At 45.7% G+C, this 21,221-nt stretch overlaps 1 long non-coding RNA gene across 1 annotated transcript; it reads left to right on the forward strand.

Moving 5' to 3' along the window:
* The first annotated feature begins 55 nt into the window (after positions 1–55).
* On the forward strand, positions 56–14,082 carry LOC127492139 (uncharacterized). The gene is made up of 2 exons (XR_007921237.2): positions 56–472; positions 13,805–14,082. It is a non-coding gene; the product is annotated as an uncharacterized lncRNA (long non-coding RNA).
* The last annotated feature ends 7,139 nt before the right edge of the window (positions 14,083–21,221 follow it).

Genomic DNA, 21,221 nt, shown 5'->3' on the forward strand with positions numbered 1-21,221 from the left:
ACATTAAAAATCCCATTGGCTACCGAGCAGCCCGGTTCCCCGCAGCTGCCACTGCGCTTGCGCGGCGATCTGTTTACGAAGGGGGCGCCGCGTAGGCCGCGCTCCCTGCCTCCCTGGGCGCCCTCGCCGGCTGCGCTGGCGTGCGCCTCGTCGGGAAAATCAGGTGTTCTTTTGGGAGGACCGGTCAGAGGTTTAAAACAGGACAGGTCGCAAACTTGAAGCCAGTGAAAATAACGGTAACGGGACTCGGAGCCCTCAGAAGTGGGCGAGGCGGCAGCGCCGTCATGCACGGTGTGAGAGCCCCGCAGGCCCCTTTCCAAGACGCGGTGAGCGGCAACAGTGAGCCAAACGCGAGGTAGATATTTAGGGAGCCCTGCGGTAAAAATGCGACTGAGCCTGAACCACGTGCCGGCGTGATGAGGACGAAGCTGAATCAGAAAGGCAGCCATGCAGATTTTGAAACTGAAAAGAGGTGACTCTGGAAAAGCACAAGCCAATAAGCAAATCTGAGAGATGGTTTGAAGTTCTTTGCAAAGTTTCAGGTGGCTTAGAAGACAGTGGTGCATATAAAACGAGATCTGAGGAAGCTTCGTGTTTTAGGTAGCACTGGTTCCACTTGAAAAACAGGCAGGAAAGCAGATTTTTAAAATAGTCTTCGTGGAAGGGTCTCTGATGATACATTTTAATCTGGATCTTTAGAATTGGATAAAAAGCATATGTATTAACTGGTAATTTTATTGGACTATAGTTTTTTTTTTTATTTGAGAGGTGTAATTTCCATCCTTTGGTTCACACCCCAAATTTCTATGATGGCTGGGGCTAGGCTGAGGCTGGAGATGGGAACTCAACCCAGGTTTCTCCACAGAGGTGGCAGGAACCCAATTTTTGAGCCATCACAGCCGCTTCCCAGGCTCTGCTTAAAGCAGGAAGCTGGAATCAGGAGCTAGAGACAGGTACCCATGGAATCAAGACCCTCACATTCTAGGCATCCACAGGCATCTTAATACTTAACCTCTAGGCCAAACTGCCCCTGGAGCAGTTTGGTGCTGAACGATGAATTTGAAGACTTTAATTTGTAATAAGAATTTTCTACAAGGTGAGATTTCTTTCAGTAACATGAAATTAAGTAGAGGAAATGTGTGGATAAATGGGCAGATGGGGCCAAATTTTGAAGGTTGTAAATGCTTCCAGTATCCGAGAAGGCATCACTTGAAAAGGGTAGCCTTTAGATTGTCTTAATGTTTTCAATATGCTAGTAAAATTTATTAAATCTTGTAGTTTGGCTTCTTGCTTTTAAACATGTTGGTACCAAAGTGAGGAGTGACTTTAAAATCCTGCTCCATAGCTAGAGGTACAATGCCGCAATTGAGAGAGGATGCTGACCAGTTTTTTGAGGCAGTATTAACTGACACTTTCTTCATGGAGGAGGAAAAGTGTGGATAAGGTGAAAGAGCTTCTGATTCACCTTAATAATTAAGAGTGACTCAGATAGATGGCTGGTTTTGTTGAGACAACTCGTGTAAAACAAAGAGGAACCTTTTATTGCACGTGAGAAGATGGCTTTAATGAAGATTAAGTATGAGAATAAGAGGAGTTGATTAAGACATTTGAATCCTTTGATACTCCTGGTGCATTTTTATGGGATGAAAATTGTAGTGTTAGACTGGTAAGGTATACAACTTTTTCTTTGCTGAAAAAAATCCATTGATGTATAAAAGAAACTGACTAGTGTATCGATCACCACGTGACTCAGGAAATATACTTCCCAAATTTATACAATCAGTGTTGAAAATGTTAACCATTTCTTTTTAAAAATTAATTATTTTATTTTCATTTTACATGAAAGGCAGAGAGATGGACACAGGGGTCACCCATCTGCTACTTTACTCCGCAAATGCCTACAATAGCTGGGGCTGGGCCAGGCTGAAGCCAGGAATCTGAAAATCAATCTAGGTCTCCCACGTGTGACAGGGACCCAAGTTCTGGAGCCATCATCTGGTGCTTCCTAGGCTGCACATTAGCAGGAAACTGGGATTCACTCAGATATGGGATGTGGGATCCTAAGTGTGTCTTTTTCTTTTTTGACAGGCAGAGTTAGAGAGAGAGAGAGAGAAAGGTCTTCCTTCCGTTGCTTCACTCCCCAGATGGCCGCTACGGCTGGCGCACTGCGCCGATCTGAAGCCAGGAGCCAGATGCTTCTTCCTGGTCTCCCATGCAGGTGCAGGGCCCAAGCACTTGGGCCATCCTCCACTGCCTTCCCAGGCCATAGCAGAGAGCTGGACTGGAAGAGGAGCAACTGGGACAGAACTGGTGCCCCGACCGGGACTAGAACCTGTGGTGCCGGCACTGCAGGCGGAGGATTAGCCTAGTGAGCCATGGTGCCAGCCATCCTAAGTGTGTCTTAACCATGTACCAAATGCCCACCCCAACCATGTAGTTTCCTTAGCCAGTATTTTTGGCATCCTCCCTTGTAATTACCCTGACATTGTAAATTAGTGGAAAAACTGTACTCATGTACATTAGTGAACGTGGGCTCTTGATTTATTATGATACCAAGGCAAATAAGAGATATTATGGAACTATTTTGCTTTTGCTTCCAGCTCTCTGCTCTGTTAAGTATTGGCAGTATTCAGTATTCTCTATCACTGTTTCAGTCAAAGGGAAGAGCAAGAGAGGGATGGACGAGACAGAGAAGGGCAAACTTAGCTTGTGAGTGTTCAGCAATGTCCACTGAGGACATCTTTGCTGATTCACTCTTCTGCTGGGGAACTCCACCCCTGCGTCCTTCCACCCCTGTATTTGCATGGCTGAATTTTTCATTTCCTTTATGTCTCTGATAAGGAAAGAAACCTTACTGTTCTGTTATCTTCGATGTATTAAAGAGTCATTTATTGGCCAGCGCCACGGCTCACTAGGCTAATCCTCCGCCTTTGGCGCCGGCACCCTGGGTTCTAGTCCCTTTTGGGGGGCCGGATTCTGTCCCGATTGCTCCTCTTCCAGTCCAGCTCTCTGCTGTGACCCGGGTGTGCAATGGAGGATGGTCCAGGTCCTTGGGCCCTGCACCCGCAAGGGAGACCAGGAGAAGCACTTGGCTCCTGCCTTCGGATCAGCGTGGTGCGCCAGCCACAGTGGCCATGGAGGGTGAACCAACGGGAAAGGAAGACCTTTCTCTCTCCCTCTCTCTCACTGTCCACTCTGCCTGTCAAAAAAAAAAGGTCTTTTATCACCATCACAAGGTGGCTGCCCCAGCCCTAAACATCATGTTCTCATATGAAAGGGTATGGAAAAAAAAAAAAAAGCTCTTCTTGAAACTTCTGTCTTCTTAACAAAGCCAAAAAACTTTCCCATATGATTTGACAGACTTCCCTTTCATATTATTACCCAAGATTTTACCATATGACTACTTCTAGCTGAAAGATTGACCAGGAGGTATGATACAGTAGATAAAGCCACTGCCTGAGTTACTCGTATCCCATATGAGTGCCAGTTCAAGTCTCAGCTGCTCCAGTTCCAATCCAGCTCCCTGCTAATGCACCTGGGGAAACAGCAGAAGATGGCCCGAGTACTTGGACCCTGCCATCCATGTGGGAGGCCTAAATGAAGCCCCTGACTCTTGGCTTCAGCCTGGTCCAACCCCAGATGTTGTAGCCATTTAGTGAGTGAAACAGCGAATGGAAGATTTCTCTCTTGTAACTCTACCTTTCAAGTAAATAAATATATCTTTTTAAAAAAAGTGACTAGGAAAGTACTAGGGTACTTCAAATGTAAAAGATAAATTTATTTTAGCACAAAAACTTTGAAATCCATGCAGTTTTTTTTTTCATAATCACTTTTCATTAATTTTTGAAGACTCTTCATATGTCCGGGGAAAACAAGTATGCTCTTTAAACTGCTGTATTTAATATAGTAGGACTTGGCCGGTGCTGCGGCTCAATAGGCTAATCCTCCACCTGCGGCACCAGCACACTGGGTTCTAGACCCGGTCGGAGCGCTGGATTCTGTCCCAGTTGCTCCTCTTCCAGTCCAGCTCTCTGCTATGGCCTGGGAAGGCAGTGGAGGATGGCCCAAGTGCTTGGGCCCTGCACCCACATGGGAGACCAGGAGGAAGCACCTGGCTCCTGGCTTCGCAGCGGCCATTGGAGGGTGAAACAACAGTAAAGGAAGACCTTTCTCTCTCTCTCTCTCTCTCACTGTCCACTCTGCCTGTCAAAAATATGTATATATATATATGTATATAAATATATAAAGTAGGACTTATGGGAAATACAGGAGATGACCACTCAAAAACTAATCTGAGGACCGCAAAAATTGCTGTGCCAAAGTGGACATTTGTCCTAACAGGATACCCACATCTCAAATTAGAGTGCCTAGGTCCATTTCCAGCTCTAGCTCCTGACTTCAGCTTCCTGATAAGGCAGACCCTGGGAAACAGCAATAATGGCTCAAGTACTTGGATTCCTGCCACCCGTATGGAAATTCTGGATTGAATTCCCAGCTCCTGGCTTCAGTTCCAGCCCAGCCCTGGCTGTTGTGGACATCTGGGCAGTGAAGGTGGATGAAAGCTCTCTTTCTCTGTGTGTGTCTTCTCTCTCTCTCCCTCTTTCTCTGAGTGTATCTGTATGTCAAATCAAAAAACAATTGCTATGGAGGTCAGTGTTGTGGTGCATCAGGTTAAGCTGCCACTTGCAAAGCTGGCATCCCAAGTGAGTGCTGGTTTGAGTCCGAGCTGCTCCACTCCAGAGCCAGCCGCCTGCTGATGAGCAGCGGAAGATGGCCTGAGTGCTTGGGCCTCTGCCACCCATGCAGGAGACCTAGATGGAGTTCTAAGCTCCTGGCTTCAGCCTGGACAGACTGGGCCATTGTGGTCATTTAGGGAGTGAACCTGTGGATGGAAGATCTCTGTTTCCTTCTCTCTCTTGTAACTCTACTTTTCAAATAAAAATAAATCTTTTTTTAAAATTGCTATACTAGTAAAAGATGCTACCAAAATTAAATCTCTGCTGGCATTTGTACTTAACATCACAGTCGTCCTTTAGGCCTGTGCTGTTTAACGTAATAGTGCAGCTATTGAGCACTTAAATGTACTAATCCAAATTGAGATATACAGTTAGTGTAAAACATATAGCAGATTTCAAGAAATTAGTATAAAGGAAGTGTAGAAATGTATTTTTATATTGATTTTCATACTGATTACATGTTGGAATGTCATTTCACCTGCTTGCTTTTACTTTTATTCTTTAAAAATGTGGCTGCTTTTACAGCATTGCACAATGTATCTCCTGTTTCTGTTGGAATAAAGGTTAGAACCTTTATTCCCAGAGCATCTTCCGCGCTGGACAAGCTCGTGTGTGCCCTCGAGGGTATACCACCCACAGCAGAGAATGTTGCTTTACACTTTGCTTTACTCTTGGCAGCTCAGTGGGGTGAAAAGCCTGAAGCCTCTAAACAGGTCTCTATTTTATTTTTTAAAGATGTATTTATTTATTACATATAAAGGCACAGTTACAGAGAAAAGAACAGATCTTCCTCCATCCAATGATTCACTCCCTAAGTGGCTGCAACGGCCAGGGCTGGGCCAGGCCTGTGCCAGGCCAAAGCTAGGAGCTTTCTACGGGTCTCCCATGTGGGTTGTAGGGGCCCCCAAACACTTGAGCCATCTTCTGCTGCTTTTCCCAGGCCAAGAGTATAGCAGCTGGAACTGGAACCAACGCTGTGATATAGGATGCCAGCAATGCAAGCAGCGCCTTTGCCTGCTGTGCCACACTGCCAGTCCCTATAAAGACCTCCGTTTCCACTAACGGAAGGCATTCCTGCAGAATTTCTGCCTTTTCCCTATATATTCCTAAGTTTTTCTATTTATTTGTGGAAAGGCTTGCCCATGATTGCTTCAGAATGTTTGTGTGCTGGGAAAATTAAAGAACCAAGATATTATATTGATGTTATAATTATGTTGACTTTATTTCCCTATATACCAAAGGCTTATGAGCTAAATAATGACTATGTGTGGCATATAAAGTTTTTATTATGAGAGACAGGACTCTCAGAAAGCAAAAGGAAGAGAGAATTCCAATCCTATATTTTCAAAGAGTTGGTATATGATTATAGTGATTTTGCATAGTGGGAGCGAGCAATAATAGGGAAATAAGATAATTCTTCTAGTCCCCAACGTAACATTTAGTACATCATGTACTCAGTTAGCCTCTTCTCCCAGCTAAAGTTCACCTTTTCAGTGAAGTCTTCCCTGTTCTCTCTAGAACATTTATAGCATTTTGTGTACCATATTTGACCTTGTACTTGTGCTACTACTATGTAGTTTTTCTGTATAGAATAGTGTTTTTCTTTATTTTTTCTTGTTATATTAGAATTACATTTTTAAAATAATCAGTTAATTGAAGAGCAGAATGACAAAGAGAGATACAGAGACAGAGACAGAGAAAAATATCTTCCATCTACTGGTTCATTTCCCAAATACTTGGAATAGCTAGACTAGGCCAGGCTGAAATCAGGAGCCAAACTTCATCTGAATCTCCCATGTGGGTAACAGGAACCCAAGAACTTGGGCCACGACCTGCTGCCTCCCAGGCACATTAGCAGGAAGTTGAATTGGAAAAGAGAACCCAGTACTCAAACTGGCACTTCAGTATAGAGTGTAGGCATCCCAAGAAGCGGCTTAACCTGATGTGCCACAATACCTACTCCAGGAATTTTTTTTTAATTCATTTATTTGAGAGGTAGAGTTACAGCCAGTGAGAAAGAGAGGGAGAAAGGTCTTCCATCCACTGGTTCACTCCCCAAATGGCCGCAATAGCCAGCGCTGTGCTGATCCGAAGCCAGAAGCCAGGTGCTTCTTCCTGGTCTCCCATGCGGGTGCAGGGCCCAAGTGCTTGGGCCATCTTATGCTTTCCCAGGCCACAGCAAAGAGCTGGATCAGAAGAGGAGCAGCTGGGACTCGAACTGGCGCCCATATGGGGTGCCAGTGCCACAGGCGGAGGATTAACCTACTGGTCCCTATTTTTAGTTTTTATGTGGAGAATTAAATCTCCTTCTCATTAAAGAGAGTGACTATTTTGTTCGCTTTCCAAAATTTCATTAGTGACTAGACTTACTGTTCATACAAATTAGGTGTGCTTAAGTACTTGTCAAAATTTTAATTATGCTGCATCCCAAAATTATTTTAGTAATAGAATATTTCTAAAATTTAAAATATTAGTTGAGGGGCCAGCACTGTGGCATAGTGGGTAAAGCTGCTGCCTGCAGTGCCAGCATCCTATATGGGCACTGGTTCGAGTCCCAGCTGCTCCACTTCCGATCCAGCTCTCTGCTCTGGCCTGGGAAAGCAGAGGAAGTGACCCATGTGCTTGGACCCCTGCACCCACATGGGAGATCTGGAAGAAGCTTCTGGCTCCTGACTTTGGATCAGTGCAGCTCTGGCTGTTGCAGCCGTCTGGGGAGTGAACCAGCGGATGGAAGACCTTTCTGTCTGCCTCTGTCTCTCTGTAACTCTGTCTTTCAAATAAATAAATAAATCTTTTAAAAAATAAATAAAAAATAAAAGTTGATATTTGACTCACATCTCTAGTGCTTAAGAAAGTACAACAGGGGACAGGCACTTAAGGACAATCATAGCAGCCTTGGGACACAGCATCACTCAACTGTGTCCCTGGGTTTGAGTTTCAGCTTCCTGCAAATGCACCCTCAGGGAGGCAGCAGGTGATGGTCTCTATACTGGAAACCCAGATTGAGTTCCTTCCTAGCTCCCAGCTTCAGCCTGGCTCAGCCTCAGTTCTTTCAGGTATTTGGGAAATGAACAAGCAGATGAAAGATCTCTCTCTCTCTCCTTTCAAAGAAAAAAATTGATAAAACTCTGTATTGAATAACATTAGAAAGTCAAGCTAACATGTTAGAGTAGGTACTGGTGAGTTTTTTAACCTTTTATTTTATTGGGGCTGGCATTGTGGCCAGATGGTTTAACTGCCACCTGAGATGCCAGCATCCCATATCAGAGGTTCTAGTTCTGGCTGCTCCACTTACAATCCAGCTCCCTGCTAATGTGTCTGGGAAAGCAGTAGCAGTTGACCTCTGCCACCCATGTGGGAAATGGAGTTGCAGGCTCTTAGCTTTGGCCTGGCCTAGCCCAGCCATTGGAGCCATTTGTGGGGAGTAGACCAGTGGACAGAAGAGATTCTCTCTCTTTCTTTCCCTCTCTCTCTCTCTCCACCCCTCCTTCTCCCTCTCTCTGTAACTCTGCCTTTAAAAAAAAAAAATAAATCTTTAAAATTAAAAAAAAAAAATTTCATTATGACTAAATTCATGGTAAATATAGACCTGTGGTAAATGTGCATCCATACTCATGTTTCTCTAGGTCTTCCTTCTCCCTTTACTCATGCCTTCTCCCTTACCTCTTCTAATTTAACTTATATTTTCTGGGGCGGAGATGGTGATGCAGGTGGTTAAATTGCCACTTGCGAAGCTCACATCCTGTACTCGAGTGCTGATTCTGCATCCTGGCTCCTCTGCTTCAGACCGACCTTCTTGCTAAGATGCCCTAAATACTTGGGCGTCTGCCCCTTGTGTGTGAGGCCCGGATGAAGTCTTTGTGTCACTCTGCTTTTCATGTAGATGAAAATAAACATTAAAAAAGTAAACTTATATTTTCCAGCAGAGAGCTGGACTGGAAGAGGAGCAACTGGGACTTGAACCTGGCACCCATACGGGATGCCGGTGCCACAGGCGGAGGATTAACCTAGTGTGCCACGGTGCCAGACCCTTGTTACTATTTTTTAAAAAGACTTATGTATTTATTTGAAAGGTAAAGGTTTCAAAAAATATTTTAAGGTTTATCTTATTTACTTAAAAGAGTTACAGAGGTAGGGAAAGAGAGAGAAATCTTCTGTCTGCTGGTTCACTCCCTAAATGGCCACAATGGCCAGGGCTGAGTTTGGCCAAAGCCAAGAGCTTCATCCTGGTCTTCCGCATGGGTGGCAAGGGGCCAAGGACTTAGATCATCTTCCACTGCTTTTTCAGACACATTAGCAGGGAAATTGATCAGAACTGGAGCAGCAGGGACTTGAACTTGCGCACATAGGGGATGCTGGCATCAAAAGCAGTGGCTTTACCTGCTATGTGACAGTGTTGGCCCCTGACTTGATCATACAGTATTCTGACCCTAATCTCATCATGAGAATATGTGCTCTGTTAGAATGACCTATATGCAAAAGAGACTTGACCATTAAGGCAGCCAGATTAAACTGGGAGCCCCTCAAATGCAGAAACTCCATTTTATTTGTCTCCATTGCTGATTTGTGTCTGTGACTCCAGCATCCACCATAATGCCTGATGCATTGTGGATAATCAATAGATTCATACTGAGTGAATGAAGTACACCTTTAATCAAACTATCATATGTTTCATGTGAGCTTGGCTGAAGTTAAATGTGCCCTTACATTGGATATGGAGAATATCTCTTACATAATTTGAAGCTTCCCCAGACCATCTGTGGGCGGTGGCTGGGTAAAGACTTTTGGCTGTAAAGAACAGTCCCACTTGTTACTGCAAGTCATGTGTGGAATATGTGTGCATGTGTGTTTATGGGTGTAACAGAGTTCTTAGCTGTTCTGCCAAGTCCTTTAGACATGAAAAACTAAACTATGGGACCTTGAAAGGGTCCCAGGTAAACAGAAATTAGGGATCCATTTTGAATCTTGGATGTTTGCATATCTTTGCCATAGGAGCCCACGGCCCATCGCTCCAGCACATAATGCCTGCTGGTCCCCCAACATCTTCTCTCTGCATTGTCTATTCTATACTCACAGTAATCCTTTGGTTCTTACTGTGCTTCCCAGTTCTAATCTCTGAGTGAAAGTGTAAGATTGGCTTGGCTGAAAACCATCTTCCTTCTTTTGGACTCTAAGCAGAAGCCCACATCATGGCCCAGGGATGGACACTTTCTCCTAGAAGGGGCTGTAGATTCATAGGTTGCTGTGTCAAATGTGTTAGGACCCTCAGTAGAAGACAATAGGAGCTGTCTCTTGGGTTATCACCTGAACCATCCACCATGTGTAGTTATTTGTTGAATACCTACTTTGCATTTATTTGTTTAATTTTATTTGCAAGGTAGAGAGAAAGAGAGATACAGACAGAGATAGAACTCCCATCTACTGGTTCACTACCTAAATGTATGCAGCAGCTGGGACTGGGTCAGGCCAAAGCCACGAGCTGGGAACTTAATCTGTGTCCCAAGTAGGTGGCAGTGACCCAGCTACTTGAGCCTTTACTTGCTGCTTCCCAGAATGTTCATTAGCAGGAAGCTAGAATTGGAAGCAGAAGCAGGACTTGAATCCAAGGCAGTTTGATATGGGATACAAGCGTATTAACTGTTAAGGCAACCCTTTATCTTACTTTGCATTTATTTTGTTTAGAGCCATGGAATTGGCCTCGTTGGAGGATACAGAAATTTAAGATTATGGATGTATATTAGATGTCAAGGTGAATATGTCACAGAGGCAGTGCATGTGTCCTTGTGTGTTTCTGGGGACCTTTTCTGAAAGTGCTAGTTTTTGTGGGACAAGATCAGATTTAAATTATTATCTTGACTTTGGAAGTAATTGTGTGTGACCATAATTGGGTCATCTTTTACCTTCAGTTCTATTTCTTTACTTGTTAATGCTTATAATACCTATCTGAGGCTGGCGCCACGGCTCAATAATCCTCCACCTGCGGCGCCGGCACCCCGGGTTCTAGTCCTGGTCAGGGCACCGGATCCTGTCCTGGTTGCTCCTCTTCCAGTCCAACTCTCTGCTGTGGCCTGGGAGTGCAGTAGAGGATGGCCCAAGTCCATGGGCCCTGTGCCCGCAGAGGAGACCAGGAGAAGCATCTGGCTCCTGGCTTCGGATCAGTGCGGTGCGCCGGTCGCAGCGGCCATTGGGGGGTGAACCAATGGAAAAGGAAGACCTTTCTCTCTGTCTCTCTGTCTCTGTCTGTCTCTCTCTCTCTTACTGTCCACTCTGCCTGTCTAAAAAATAAAAAAATAAAAAAATACCTATCTGGACCGCACAAACAGTTGTTGAAACACTCTATAATAAAATAATGTTAAAATCAGATTATTATGTGGGTAATATGAAAATGATCAAAATGTTTAATAAGTAAACTATGCAAATTTAGAGTTCAGTTCAATTTCTTGGTGATTAGAGTTCTTGTGTATGCATGTAGAAAAGTAAATTTGAACTATAGCTATGGTTTGACACTTTGCAGGATTAAAACCGACAGTCCCGGCTTTGTGCTGCCCTTCTGTGCTGTTTAAACGCAGAACTGTTTAGTGACTGTTCTGTAGACGGAATTCTATCTTATTACCAACTCTCTTCTGTCCTCCTGTGGCCACAGAGGGCCTAACTATTTTGGAAAGTTGGATCGTAACTTTTGGATCTCTTCAGTAAAGGAAAAGCAGGAAAACTATTCTGAAACAGCCTAGGTCAGAAAATCTAATCTAGAGTTAAGGAAACAGGCAACAAATGTCATTTGACCCTGAGTTATAATTGATCCACTGATACAGGAGACCCTGAGCAAGCTGATGAGGTTTGAAGAACACTGTCATGACTGCACTGGGAAAGTTTTTTTGTCACAAATAATAGAAGTGCAATGCATTGGCCTTTTAATGTACTATGCATTTGTTTTTAAAGATTTATTTATTTATTATTTATTTATTTGAAAGAGTTACACAGAGAGAGAAGGAGAGGCAGAAAGTGAGAGAGAGAGATCTTCCATCTGCTGAAGTCAAAAGCCAGGAGATTCTTCCATGTCTCTGATGTGGGTGCAGGAACCCAAGGACTTGGGCCATTTTATACTGCTTTTCCAGGCCATAGCAGAGAGCTGGATCAGAAGTGGAGCAACAGGGACTCAAACTGGTGCCCATATGAGATGTCAGCATTGCAGGCAGTGGCTTTACCCACTGCGACACAGGGCCGGCCCCAATATACTATGCCTTTGTAATGAAGTCTTATAATTATGTTTATTTGGTAAATAAGAGAATCTGTTTGGTGAGAACAGAACATGTTGTCTCTACAATGATTTTCTAAGCAAAATATTAGTTGAAATGAGAGACTCAAAAGCAAAGCTAATTATGTGCTAATTTTCCTAGCACATTATCCAGTAGTGGTTACTCTCTTTTTTTCTGAAAGATATTTTTGTTTATTTATGTGAAAGGCATAGTGACAAAGAAAAAGAACCAAAACTTCCATCTGCTGGTTCGCTCCCCAATTGGCCACAACAGCCAGGGCTGGGCCAGGCCAAAGCCAGGAGTCTGGAACTCCATCTGTGTCTCCCACGTGGGTGGCAGAAGCCCAAATACTTCAGCCATTTTCCTCTGCTTTCCCAGCCTCATTGGCAGGGAGAAGGATCAGAGGTGAAGCAGCTGGGATTCAAAACTGGCACTCATATGAGATGCTGACATTGCAGACATCAGTTTAACCTGCTGAGCCACAATGCTTGCCCTATAGAAGTCACTTTCACAGAGGTTTAAGGTCATTTGTCAGACTGATAATTGTGAAAATTGAGAAAAGATTTTGAAGGAGGTAGTGTAAAACCAGAGAATGAAAAGAGTGGTGAGGGCAGTCATCTGTGGCATCTTTAAAACAAACAAGGGGCTGGCACTGTGGCGTAGCAGTAAAGCTGCCACCTGAAGTGCCAGTATCCCATATGGGCGCCGGTTCGAGTCCCGGCTGCTCCACTTCTGATCCAGCTCTCTGCTATGGCCTGGGAAAGCAGTAGAAGAGGGCCCAAGGGACCAGCGCTGTGGCTCACTAGATTAATCCTCCGCCTGCAGCACTGGCATCCCATATGGGTGCCAGGTTCTAGTCCCAGTTGTTCCTCTTCCAGTCCAGCTCTCTGCTGTGGCCCGGGAGGGCAGTGGAGGATGGCCCAAGCACTTGGGCCCCTGCACCCTCATGGGAGACCAGGAGGAAGCACCTAGCTCCTGGCTTGGGATCGGCACAGCGCCGGCTGTAGCAGCCATTTGGGGAGTGAACCAACAGAGGGAAGACCTTTCTCTCTCTCTCTGTCTCTGTCTCTGTCTCTCTCTCTCTCTGTGTCACTGTCTATAACTCTACCTGTCAAAAAAAAAAAAAAAAAAAAAAAAGGCGGACCCAAGTCCTTGGGCCCTTGCACCCATGTGGGAGACCCGGAAAGAAACTCTTGGCTCCTGGCTTTGGATCGGCACAGCTCTGGCTGTTGTGGCCAACTGGGGAGTGAACCAGTGGATGGAAGACTCTCTCTGCCTCTCCTTCTCTCTCTGTGTAACTTTGACTTTCAAATAAATAAAATAAATCTTAAAAAAAATAAACAATTTATTTTTATTTGAAAGGTAGACTGACATTTTCCACCTACTGGGTCATTCCCCTAAATGCTTGCAACTGCTGGGGCTGGGCCAGGCTGAAGCCAGAAGCCAGGAATTCAATCCGGGCCTCCCATGTAGGTGGCCAGAAACCAAGTACTTGAGCCATCATCTGTTGCCTTCCAGGATACACAATAATGGGAAGCTAGAATTGGGAGTAAATATGGAACTTGAACCCAGGCATTCTGATATCAGATGTGAGCATCCCAAGTGCTATCTTTTTTTTTTTTTTTATGATTTATTTATTTGAGAGGCAGTTACAGAGAGAGGGAGAGGTCTTCCATCTGCTGGTTCATTCCCCAAGTGGCTGCAACAGCCAGAGCTGGGTCTATCCGAAGCCAGGAGCTAGCAGCTTCATCCGAGTCTCCTGCACAGGTGCAGGGGCCCAAGCACTCAGGCTGTCTTCTGTTGTTTTCCCAGGCATATCAGCAGGGAGCTGGATCAGAAGCAGAGCAGATGGATGCTTAAACTACTATGCCACAGCGCCAGCCCTCAAGTGATGTCTTCACTGCTGTGCCAAATACCTGCCCCTCTGGTACCTTTTTAGTATGCTTGGTCCTCCACAGTCAGACCTCACCCTTGGCCCCTGCCTGGCCTACTTCCAGACTGGTTTCCTGATAATAGAAATCATCTGTTCTCTGCTTAGCTGAGGTGTGTATGTGCATATTTTATTCATGTGAATATACAGCATGCATATACATGAGTCTGTCTTTTTTTAGCCCACACCAGTCAAATCATCACATCTTCCACTCTACCAAAACTATCCCTCTCAAAATGACCTCAGTGGCCAAGTGCAATGGCCAGTCCTGTGCTCCTTTTGCTTCTCTGAAGTTCTTCCCATGCAGCAAAGTGATCAGAGTTAGCCAAAGTCAGGATGAAACTCTCTCTGCTCATAGAGGACTTACCCCAAATGGAGTAAAAGCTGGTGTATACTGTAACAGAAAATTTACGTGATCTGGGCCCTATTTCCTCTTGGATTTTACCTCCCGCCTCCAAGCACCCACTTACTGTGTTTCTGGCTTACTAGTTGCCTTGTTGTCTCTAAATTATCCTCAGCACATTCCTACCTCGGAGCCTTTGGATTTGCCATTTCCTCTTCCTGGAGCATAGAAAATACCATGGGCCATGCCCTCATTTCCAGCGGGTTGCTTCTCAAATGTCACTTTATCGAACAGGCTTTCCCTTCTTTCCTCCCTGCACCCTAAACTCGTTTGTTTCTTCACACTGAAGCAACATGACATCTTCTGCTCGTTTGTGTTTTGTCCGCCTTCCACTCTGTGACAGTGGGACTTCAGCTATCTTTGTCCTCTGCTGTGTCGCTGGAGAGCTTGGCGCCTGGGAAGGACTCATTAAAAATTTAATGAAGGAAGAAATGAACACTTACATAAGTGATTATTCAGAGTAGTCAGGAGCAGAAAATGAGCAGTTTCCAATTTTTTTTTTCCCTGGGTGTCTGTTTGCATAAACTGAAGACTGAGATCTGAATCCAAGAAGAGTTTTCTCCTTCTTATTTTTCCAATGTGAAGAACAGGATGTAAAGATGGTGGATTGGTGGCAAATCTGTTCACTGTTCCAAATTCCACATGTTAGTCGCAGAAGTTGTCCACTTATGTTCCTCTCATGCTACTGGTCATAAACCCAGGTTTTGATATTTATTTCCTATTCCTATGACACTGGCAATACTAGTATACTTGTATTTGTTCACTACTTAAAATGATACTTTTTCTTTAAGTAAAAATGCCTGATGCATTTTTTCTTTAAATTCTGATTTTATTAGATTATTTTAACACTAGTCTTAAATCCTGGGTTTTTTTTTCAAAGATTCCTTTTTTGTCTTTCCATAGATTTGAATCCTATTTTCCCCAGAACCTTCTTTTTTCCTTTTATTTATTTGAAACAGACAGAGAAAGAAAGAACCTCTGCTCGTTGGTTGACTCCCCAAACACCTGCAAAAGCTGAGGCTGGGGAAGTGAGGAGCCAGGAGTTCAATCCAGATCTCCCAGATGAGTGTAGGGATCCAAGTACTTGAGCCATGACTGCTGCCTCCCAGGGTGTGCATTAGTGGGAACTGAAATGAGAAGTGGTGCCAGGACTCAAGCCCAGGCACTTCCCAGGCACTTTGATATGGGACATGGGTGTCTTAAGTATGAGCCAAACAGCCGCCCCTCTCCAGAGAGTACGAATAGTACATTTTAAGTAAATTAAGTCAATGAAGCCACAGTCATGTAATTTACAAACCCACCAAGGCGTTTCATCTTCTACAACGGCTTCTGGAAGCTCAGCTCACAAGTGCAATAGTGCTAGTGCTTTCTCTGCTTTCTTGGATGGCTTAGAATCACTCCTGTATCTCAAGACTTCATCTACAAGAGAAGATAATAGCATCTACCTCCCCATGGTCTTACGAGGATCAATGTGATGATGCTGGAGAAGGTGCTTCCAAATACAGATTGTGTCGATCAGGGTTGCTTTGGGTTCAACTCATAGAAACCCATAATAAACTCACTCAAAGCAAAAGAGGAAAACTGTTTTATAAATACAGGGCTGTCAGATCAAACTCAGGTGGGTGGGACCTCCTGATGCTCAGAATTCAGAAACAGGATTGGGGAAGCTCTGGTTGCTAGGGGCTATTTATCTTCCCTCTGACATTCTGCAGACAGATAATATCTGCATCTCCATCACACTGTGGGCTGAAGATAGTACTTTTTTTTTTTTAAAAGATTTATTTATTTATTTATTTATTTGAAAGGCAGAGTTACGCAGAGGCAGAGAGAGAGAGAGAGAAAAGAGAGAAGTCTTCCATCGGCTGGTTCGTTCCACAAATAGCCACAACAGCTGGGGCTGGACCAATCTAAAGCCATGCGCTAGGAGCTGCTTCTGGGTCTCCCCTGTGGCCGCAGGGGCCCAAGCACTTGGGCCATCTTATGTTGCTTTCCCAGGCCATAGCAGAGGGCTGGATCGGAAGTTTAGCAGCCAGGACTTGAACCAGCACCCACATGGGATGCTGGCACTGCAGGCCAGGGTTTAAACCCACTGCACCACAGCACCAGCCCTGACGATAGTACTCTTACAGGGCATTTTCAATTACAAGTGTACATTACCTCATCTGTCTCTAACTTGCAGTTTACTAATTGAAATTTCTGAGACCCGATTCCAAGTTTTCAGGAGGGAGAATTTGGGTGGCCAAGTTGAGATCAAATAGTTAGCTCTTCTCCTCTTGGCTAGTCAGTTGCAGAAAGGGAAAGGGAATAGAGTCACAGAACCTGCTGTCCCTCTGCAGAGGTGAAGGACCAGACTCTGGGAGAGTGGAGAAGCAACGAGTATTACACACTTCACATGTGACATCAGAGAACTGAGAATACCACATGATTCCTGTTCCATGCTTTCTGGTCTTATCGTCCACTCAGGATATGACCTTCCCTTCTGATCAGTGGCACATTTGTAGATATGATGGGTCTCAGAGCTCCAGCCACCATGCATCCCTTTGCATTTTGTGTCAGATTCATGTTCTGGGATTCTTCTGCCCTCTTAATAGACACACTCTTTCATTCTTTTTTTTTCTTTCCTCCCCTGGGGATCCAACTAGTTCAATCTACATTCTGATTGTGACAGTAACAAATCAAATTTTAAAAATGTATTTGATAGAAAGAGAGGGAGAGAGCACCCTTCTGCTGGTTCATTCCCCTAAAGTCCACAATGGCCAGAATTGGGACTGGGCTGAAACCACAAGCCAGGAACTCAATCCAGGTCTCCCACATGGGTGGCAGGAACCAAGCTTCTTGAGCCTTCACCACTGTCTCCCAGAGTATCCATTGGCAGGAAGCTGGAGTCAGGGTCAGATGCAGATATTGAACCTAGGTATTCTGATATGGGATGTGGATGTTTCAACTTGCATGTTAACTACTAGGCCAAATACCTGCCCCCACACCAGATTCTTAACCTTCCCAATCCCCTACGTCCCAAACTTTTCCCTCTGGATTAGTTAGGATTGACTGTCAAATACCGTAACAAGCAGATCCCAAATGTAATAGCTCAACAAGATAGAAATGTGCCCACCCGTCAGGTGAGGTCAGGGACCCAGGTTGATGGTGACTCTGTTATCTTTAACACATGACTTCTGAGGTTGCATTCATATTAACCTTTCTAGCCTATGGGAAGGGGGCAAGACAGTGGGATAACTGGAGGAGTTGTGGGGCAGGTTTTATGTGCTGTGCATGGAAGACACATATCACCTTTGCTTGTATTCTGTTGGCCACACTGAGTTGCAAAGGAGACTAGAAAATTTCATGTAATTGGGCAGCTGTGTGCTCAGCTATCGTTCTGATGCTAAGAAAGGAGTTGAGAATGGATTCTGGATCACTGGCAGCCTTTGGTACATTCTCCTTGTCTCTCACCTCTCTGTTAGTGGCATTATTGATCCTAGTTCCCTTATCTGTTTCAACTACACAAGCTATCCAGTATCCGTTTCTGTTCCTTGCTTTTCCATTCTATCCCTCCCAACACTGCTTATGGCTGTTTAATCTGTTGCTTGAGCAGCTGCCGTGGTCTCCAGAATTATCTCCCTGTGCCAGCCTCTCCAGGCTCATCACACCCATCCTTCACTCCGCTGTCAGACACCACTTCCGAACACAAAGATCTGATTGTACAAGACAGCTTGGGCCCCTTCATAGTCACCTCCCCTCTCATGGCCACGGCTGTAGGCACCATGTAAAAAGCATCTTCAGCTATGCCTTTGCATTTTAGAAGATTATGGCAGACTGCCTCCTGTTCTGTGTTCCAAACTGTCTCACTCTGGTCTCGTGGCTCTTTTTTTCTGAAACATATATATTTGACACACACACACACAGAGAGAGAGAGAGAAAGAGAGAGAGAGAAAGGGAGAGAGGGAGAGAGAATCCCAAGCTCTAGTTTATGCCCCAAATGTCCCGAGATGAGGCCAAAGCTAGGAGCCAGGAATTCAATCCAGATTTCTCACATAAGTTGCAACTACTTGAACCATCACTTGCTGCCTCCCAGGGTCTGCATTAGCAGCAAGTTGAAGTTAGGGGCTGAGCACTCCAGTGTGGGATAGGAGCATCTTGACTGTTGGATGATGTGGACATGTTGACTCAGGCTGTCTCCCCTGCTTTCCCAGGCTTTTTAGAAGGGAGCTGGACTGGAAGTGCAACAGCTAGGGCTTGATTGACAGTCTATATGGCATGCCCCTGTGGCTTGCAGTAGCTTAAACTGCTCTGCCAAAACCAGGGAGGGCCCCTTTATACTACTTAAAATTTGTTTACCTCTCGGGGCCTGCATTGTTACTCAGTGGGTCAGGTCACCACCTTGGATCCTCATCCCATTCAGACACTGGTTCCATGGAGTCCTGGCTGCTCCACTTCTGATCTAGCTCCCTGCTAATGTGCATGGGAAAACACCATAAGATGGCCCAAGTGCTTAGGCCCTGGCACCCCTGTGGGAAACCAGGATGGAGCTCTTGGCACCTGGCTTCAGCCTGGCCCAGCTCTGCTGTTGCAGCCATCTGGGGAGTGAACTGGGGGATCGAAGATAACCCTTTCTTTGTCTCTCCCTCTCTGTAACTCTCACTTTCAAATAAATATTTTTTTAAAAAATATAAGTCTTTAAAAATAAAAATAACGAATCACTAGAAGGTGCTCAGTAAATATTTTTTAAATTGAAAGTGTCAGAAACGGATGACCGAAATTTCCAAAGTCTAATCTCAGTTTAGGGGGATGGCGAAGCTGAGCGAAAGCTGTCTCATTGTAAACATCCTCGAGAAAAGATCAAAGCCGAGCGCCGGGGGAGGGGCACGTGGTACAGGAAACGTGCACCTTCGCAGAACCCCCGCGGGCTGCGCGCCTTCCCCAGGACAGGCCCGCGTGTGGGGGGCCCGGCCGGCGCAGGTGCTCGCCCAACCACCGCTTTCGGACGTGTGTCTGCCACGCAGGTGTTTTCAGTTATTTTGGTCTTCGCCTCTTTGCCCAGCTCGGGCGGCACCGAGACCAAGGTCGAGTTGGGGGCGAGGCGTCCGGGACACCTCTCTGCTGTTAAGTTGAGGAGCCCAGCAGGAGTGAACGTGACAACAGGAACAGCGCTCAGGGCCGCCAGCCCGCTGTGGAGCTGCGTCCTCGCGGGCAGCCGCGTCCTCACTGCAGGAGAAGGGCGCTCCGCTCGCCGCCTTCCCTCTCCCGGGCGCACTCCGGAGCCTATTTTCCACGCTCCGTCGCTACTACGCGCCAGCGGACGGACGTCGCTCACCTTCTCTGTGTTTGCCCTGCAAAGCTGGGTGCCTCGACTGTCAACAAAACACTTTTAGACCGCAGCGAGGTCGGCGTGGGCACAGCCCTTCTGCCGGCAGCCAGCTCTCTTAAGGTGGCGTGGCCCGGACTACGCTCTTGAAAATTAACAAAGCAACAAAATGGTGCTGCTACTCATTCGTGGAAAGATCCACAGAGCGCAGGGGAGACAAGCTTTGGTTTTTACTTTCGTAGACTGTCATTCCTTGAATAAAATCAGACGTCTGCGGCAAGGTGAAATACTCTAGAATTTCTTCATTTACATACGCATCTCTGCCCTAGTTTTTGTATTTGTGTGTGTGTGTACACACATATATAAAATAAGCCCCTATGTACTCCAGCAGGTTTGTGTGTGTGTAGGGGTATAAACCTATTTTGTTTAATTTTTTAAATTTATTTTATTTCAAAGGCAGAGAGAGATCTATTTGCTCTGTCACTCCCCAAATGCCTGCAACAGCTGAGGCAGAAACTGGGAGCTGGAAGCTCAATCCAGGTCTCCCACATGGGTGCCAGGGACGGAGCTACTTGAGCCGTCACCTCACAGAGTGTGCATCAACAGGAAGCTGGGGTCAGGAACAGAGCCCTGACTCCAACCCAGGCCCCCTGATAGGGAGTGTGGCCATCCCAAGTGGTGTCTTAACTGCTAGGCCCAATGCTGGCCCCTAGCATTTATCTTAAAATGTAGACAGTCATCTAACGTCAGGGGTAGGGTACAGACCGTGGTAGTAAGGTTTTTCCTGCTCCTTTTCCTCCAGGTCCAAATCCAAGAAACTAAGCTGCGGCATTAAATGTAGGAAAAAAAAAAAATACACTGGGTGGGTCACTTGTCCTGACCCCTAGCTAAAACTCTTCTGACAGGTAGGTAGGAAGTCCTGACTCGGAAACCAGTTTTGAGCTCTCTACACATCACCCCTGTCCTTTTGGAATCTGGATTTCAGCTGAGTGGTGGACAGTGCTATCACAGGCCATTGACAGCTGCATTGAACTGCCAGTGACCACAGGGACCGTCAAGAAAGCATCTGCAGACAGCCCGGGGGCCTGGGAAGGAGCCATTTTGAATCACTTACCAAGAAGAGGCCCCGCAGACGGCAACACAATCAAACCCTGACCAAAACTGAGGCAGCTGAGACCCGCAGGAAGGGAAGGAGCGGGATGGAGCAGGAGACCACAGGCTCCTCCCGGTAAACAGGGAGGGTTAAACCACAGCATCCCAGAGGCACCTCCCCATGCAACATCCTGGCCTGCAGGAGGTGAGGCAGGCAGGCAGGCGTAGTGGACAAAACAAGACGTGGCAAGTAATACAAGTTGAAAAATCAGACTCATAGAAAGCACAGGTGCATAAAACAGTGCTGATGTGGAACTGGAGCACCAGGCCGGTGTCCAATAAGACTTTTTTTTTTTTTTTTTTTTTTGACAGGCAGAGTGGACAGTGAGAGAGAGAGACAGAGAGAGAAAGGTCTTCCTTTGCCGCTGGTTCACCCTCCAATGGCCGCCGCTGCAGCCGGCGCACCGCGCTGATCCTGGCAGGAGCCAGGAGCCAGGTGCTT

This window comes from Oryctolagus cuniculus, chromosome 9 (genome assembly GCF_964237555.1).
Source record: "Oryctolagus cuniculus chromosome 9, mOryCun1.1, whole genome shotgun sequence".
Lineage (NCBI taxonomy): Eukaryota > Metazoa > Chordata > Mammalia > Lagomorpha > Leporidae > Oryctolagus > Oryctolagus cuniculus.